Source organism: Cupressus sempervirens, chromosome 2 (genome assembly GCF_028749045.1).
Source record: "Cupressus sempervirens isolate cs-2001-9-10 chromosome 2, ASM2874904v1, whole genome shotgun sequence".
NCBI classification, from domain to species: Eukaryota; Viridiplantae; Streptophyta; class Pinopsida; order Cupressales; family Cupressaceae; genus Cupressus; species Cupressus sempervirens.
In genome coordinates this window covers 665,948,252-665,954,394 of record NC_143119.1, presented here as the reverse complement: position 1 = coordinate 665,954,394, position 6,143 = coordinate 665,948,252, and the positions used below count along the sequence as shown (strand labels likewise).

At 34.3% G+C, this 6,143-nt stretch overlaps 1 long non-coding RNA gene across 1 annotated transcript; it reads left to right on the top strand.

Moving 5' to 3' along the window:
• The first annotated feature begins 5,285 nt into the window (after positions 1–5,285).
• On the top strand, positions 5,286–5,932 carry LOC149575112 (uncharacterized). Its single transcript, XR_016359671.1, has 2 exons — positions 5,286–5,406; positions 5,647–5,932. It is a non-coding gene; the product is annotated as an uncharacterized LOC149575112 (long non-coding RNA).
• Positions 5,933–6,143: the final 211 nt, after the last annotated feature.

Here is a 6,143-nt window from a genome sequence, read left to right as displayed (position 1 = left end):
AAGGAGAATCAGATGCACAAGAGGAAGCAAGCTTAAGACTTTAGGGAAGGTGGAGGATGAAGGAGCGAAGTGCTATAAAAAGGAATCCAGGATAGGGAGATGGATGAGGGGATTATAAAGCTGACGCAACAGGATTTCAAAGAGTCAGATTGGTGGAAGATGGGTTTCAGAGATCCCTAGGACTAGGATTGTGGATCTTAAAGATGAGGCTTGGTGGATTGATTTGGATTGGTGGATCCCTAAGACTAGGATTGTGGATCCCTAAAGCTAAGAGTGATGAGTGATTCAAAGAGATACTGATGCATAAGCTGGGGTAGGAGAGACGGATGCTGGATATGGATGAGGGATAATGGAGATGAAGGAAAACCATTGAAGCTTTTTGAGCGGGGGGATACTTCAAAGAGAAGTACCACCATGTAGTTGAGCACTAGATTTGCTATAGGACTGTTGGTTAATTGCCAAGGTTACCAAGAACATCAAGGCCTTTTTACCAACTATCTAGAGGACTGACGGACTGACTTAAAACAAACACACAAGGATTGCCCCAGCATCAGACATGAATCTCGAAAGAATCAGAGTGGAACCGACACTGGGTAACCCGCAAGCAGAAAAGAAAACAAGCAAAAGAAATGATCAAGACCTTACGCTCTGATTGCCCCATTCGCAGTATACCATGATATGGAAGATCGTGGCAACCTTGAGGAGGGAACAAGGAGATTTCTTGGAAAAGATATTTCAAGACCCAACAGGGAAGAGTCCAAATCAAAAGAAAGCGAAAATCCAAAAGAGAACTGTTTGCCAACGAGATGGGTAGGATGAGGTACTAACGGACCAAGATCAGACATGAGGAAAGCTATATCCTGCAAGGACCTATCGGAGAGCACCTAAGCTGCTGGATTTGGACGAGTGATGCATCTGGCAAGCTAAACTAAGAAAGATAACACTTTGGTGATAGGAAATCTAGCTAAAGGATGCATTGGAATAGCTAACCAAGATGTTCCATGGGTGCAAGATGTTGATCAAGGACAAACTGACACGAACACTGGATAGATACAATGGTACTAGGCTAAAGAGGATGTACAAGCTGATGGACCAAGATATGTTACAAATGTACAAGTTTGTTCATGTTTTGGTTTTTGTGAGATGGAAATGTTTGTGAAGGATGGGATGTCTATAATAGGTGATAGGTGGATAGGTAGATGGTTTGCGAAAAGCTTAAGTGAAAATGGAAAAGTGAGGACACATACACTAACCATATACATGTGAATATGGGGTAAGTATAACTAGTAAATGCATAAATTTAAATAAAATCATATCATATAGATAATGATCATTATAATAACCATAGTCATCAACTAAAATGGTAGAAGATAAGTGGATTATTACACTCTCCTATTAGTTTGTGGTGACTGATAAGGGAAGTACTTGATAAAAGCACAAAGTTTTGTCACCGTTTATGATATCTTGTACCGTTTCGGCCATAACGGCTTCGATCGTACACACGTGGTAGTTTTGCGCATCTACGTGGCACGTACTGTTTCAATCGAAACACGTTCGGCCGAAAGGGTTCTGGCCGAAACCCTGAGCTGATATAAAACTTGCCGCAAACCTCTAGCGGCTATCATTGTTACTGTTGCAGTTCCTGAATGTTTGGAGAGCGGGTTAAGGGTTTCGGCCATAACTGGTTAGTGGTTTTTTCTTCCCCATTTTTTAATAGTTTTTCAATGTATTTTTTGATTAATAGATGTTAATCGTACTTAAAATAGTTCTTTTTGACGTATTTTGTGAGTGAAATGCTTAAAATTGTTTATTTTTTAATATGTTTAAATTATTTAAATTATTTTAGATTATTTTAGAATGGTATTTAAATTAATTTGTTAGTAAAAATGTAGTTAAGCATGAGATAAAAATGTAGAAAAACATTAATTAAAAGTGTAGAAAAACATTAAGTTAAAATATAGAAAAATATTAGGAAAAACATTAGTTAAAAGTGTAGAAAAATATTAGGTTAAAATATAGAAAAACATTAGGTTAAAATATAGAAAAATATTAGGTTAAAAATTAAGAAAAACATTAGGAAAAACATTAGTTTAGAATATAGAAAAATATTAGGTTATGAGGTAAACATGTAGAAAAATATTAGTAAAAAATGTAGCAAACCTTTAGGGGACATTATTTAGTTTCTAACATAACCTGATGGATCTAGAAGTGAAACAATAATATCTAATGGTGAAATTAATTTTGACATTAAATACACCTTCTAACATAACCTTATATTAACTAAAATCATAACCCATACCACATTCTAACCATAACATAGGCCCTCTACTAACCGAATGAACCACACTTAGATATTGATGATGTTCATTTTAACAACTAGTTATTGTTAGGTAATAATGATTCTTACATTACCAAATGACACATAACGACCTCATGATACATTTCTAGGTATTTTTATCCATATATATGTTAAGGGGACCTAGGGACTCCTACTAGGTCATTACGTCTGTTATAGGTTGTAATAGGTATTCATATGTTTACTAGCACATAATAGGTATTGTCAGGTAATAATGAGTCTTACATTACCAAACAACACATTACTTGATCACTTATGTCAACTGCATTTTTCAATACGTTATCCATACATGTGTGTCTTAAGGGGACATAGGAGTTGTAATAGGTCATACTATTTTTTAATGTATTATTAGGATATAATAGGTCTTATTAGGTAATGATGATTCTTACATTACCAAATGACACATAACGACCTCATGATACATTTCTAGGTATTTTCATCCATATATATGTTAAGGGGACCTAGGGACTCCTACTAGGTCATTACGTCTGTTATAGGTTGTAATAGGTATTCATATGTTTACTAGCACATAATAGGTATTGTCATGTAATAATGAGTCTTACATTACCAAACAACACATTAAGATCACTTATGTCAACTGCGTTTTTCAATACGTTATCCATACATGTGTGTCTTAAGGCGACATAGGAGTCGTAATAGGTCATACTATTTTTTTTAGGTTCTAATAAGTCTTAATATGTATTATTAGGATATAATAGGTCTTATTAGGTAATGATGATTCTTACATTATCAAATGACACATAACGACCTCATGATACATTTCTAGGTATTTTTATCCATATATATGTTAAGGGGACCTAGGGACTCCTACTAGGTCATTACGTTTGTTATAGGTTGTAATAGGTATTCATATGTTTACTAGCACATAATAGACTGACCTTACTATCAACCTTAATAAAACTATATCCCGTTTACTTTATTAACATTCTTAACTCTAATTCAAACTACTAAATTAAGTCATGAGTTCTAAATTGTAAACTAACATTTGCTAACTAAAATCATTTACTTATCTAGTAACAAATTTTTCTATCCCTATGTCCTAACTCTCATCTACACTCCCCATAATCATCAAAGCATTTACATCAAAATTTAGATTTTAGTCAAGAATTATATTTTTTTATTGCATGTATGTACATGTGTACACTTAGTTATCATTTAATCAAGAAATTTTATTTTATTTTTATTGCATATACATGTACATGTACGAATATTTATTTTTCACATTTGCATGAGCACGTTATAATGTACATTAGATATGGTCTCTAAGATAATTTGTTTTAAAATACATATGTATGTTACATGATTGTTCATTTAGCACCATACATTTAATGTTGTGTATTTATATGTACATGTGTTTCAAATTAAATTTAACTTTTAATTATTTTAATTCAAATAGACTTGTATGTTTATATTTGTATATATATGCATGTGCAGATCCATAGATATTTATCACTTAGATTGTAGCTTCACGTTCATATTCTCATATTTATTTTCATATATACATTATGGCATCTGGTTCTGGGGATCATGCTCCTGTATCCTCAGGGGATGCCAGTGTTCATGGTGGGGGTCAGAGTGCTGAGTCTGGTACAACACGTAGATCGACCTCCTCCACCCATGATAGATAGCAATTATTTAGAGATACAGTGGCGAGATTATCTGTGCTATACTGATTTTGGATACCTTGCTTCCCTCTTCTACCACCCTTCCTAATAGGGAGAAGGTCATAGCAATGCAAGAGGAGTTATTTTGTATGATTCAGACAGTTGAATCATACAACCCTTTTGATGATATGAGCATTGAGACATTTTATTCTTCTTTATCTCACAGTGTCACTGGCACTGTGAAGTACACACAGATTGACACTGAGGTTTCCACTGGCATGGTGAAAACCATGTTTCCATCTTATGCAAATCGTCTCAGAGTTAGAGGCTACTCTGCAACGAAGTGTACTAATCCACTCGTCGCACCATTGATGTATCCTCGTTGGTTGGCTACTCATCATAGATGGCCACAAAAGGATGAGTTCCCCCTATATTTCTGCAAACAATTGTTTGCAGAATTTCATTTACACTATGATGTTGACTATACAGATTATCCAGGACATGTTGGGCAGGGTCAGGGGAGACTTTCTGATAGATTTAGACCCGCGGACACTCCTGCGCCCATTAACAAATGGGCAATGGTGGGTCCAAACCTTTTGGTTATGCCGAGAGGTCCACAGATGGCTACTGTAGGTGAGAGTGTTCCTGATGACATAATTAGGACACAGATTTTTTTGAGCATCGCCACCGTCACCACACAGTTACACAAGATTTCTTCTGATCGATGTCATCAATATATGCTACGGTCTCGAGGTACTGCTCACACAGCTGCATCATCTAGCACACCTGTTGATGATGATTATAAAGTTGCAGACATACCTTCTCCTGTAGACATTTCTGCAGTCTTAGAGGTGGATGCATTGCATCTTTTGGCATCATATTTAGCATCTGATCTTTTAGATGCATATCGAGCATTATCTACACTCTCAGGGATTCTAATTCATGACATGAGCTCTCAGATTAGACATATTTTGTCATGTATAGCAGTCCCAAAGGATTCATAGAGGAAGGAGGACATTCCTGCACCTTCTACTACTCCTACTGCTACACAGGCCCAGGCTACAGCACTAGCCCTAGCTACTCAGGACCCTACAACACCTCCCCTACTCAGGATCTCAGTGGCACCATACAGCTTGGTCTATTTACTTCCATGCTTTCAGATCAGGGCCGCACTATTGACTTGGATGCTGATACTATTTTTTCATTACATGATTCAGATATCAATCAAATCGGCAGAGCATTACATAATGCTATGGTAAATATCTCTATATGTTTAGATTTTTTTTTTATAGTATATAATATGTCTATATGTTTAAATTAATGTATATGTGTGTGTTTGTGTATGTGTTATAGGGTTTGAGTGATAGTATGTTACGTTTTGCTGATCTGCAGACACAGACAGATCCTACACATCGTGAGTCTCAGGTATGTTACAATTTATATATATATATATATATATATATATATATATATATATGTATATATATATATATATATATGTATATATATGTATATATATATATATATATATATGTATATATATATATATATATATATATATATATATATATATATATATATATATATGATTTATATACATGTAGATCTTGATATAATTTGTCTGTACACATAATTAAATGGTTCACTTGTTATCATTTGACACAGGGTTCAGATGTAGCTGATAGACCCTTTTGGGGACAAGGCCCAGGATCAGGAGGGGGGATGTAGCTGATTAGATCATATGTGGCCTTTTATTTTATTACACACATGTTATGTCTAGATACATATTTATATGGATAGTTTGATGTTTTATATGTTATTTCCATATGCATACATTTTATATCCAGACACTTTGATGTCTTATATGTTATTTTCAGATACATGGTTTATATGGACACTTTGATGTTTTATATGTTATTTCTAGATACATGTTTATATCATGGACACTAAATGATGTTTTATATGTTATTTCGAGATACATGTTTATATGGAGATTTTGATGTTTTATATATGTTATTTCCAGACATTTGATCTACATGATCTATTTTTATACATTTGATATGGGTACATTATATTCTCTAGATATATGCACATGTATGTTATTGATCTTTTAATGTAGATGTCTATTTTATTGATCTTTTGATGTCTTCATCTTTTATGTA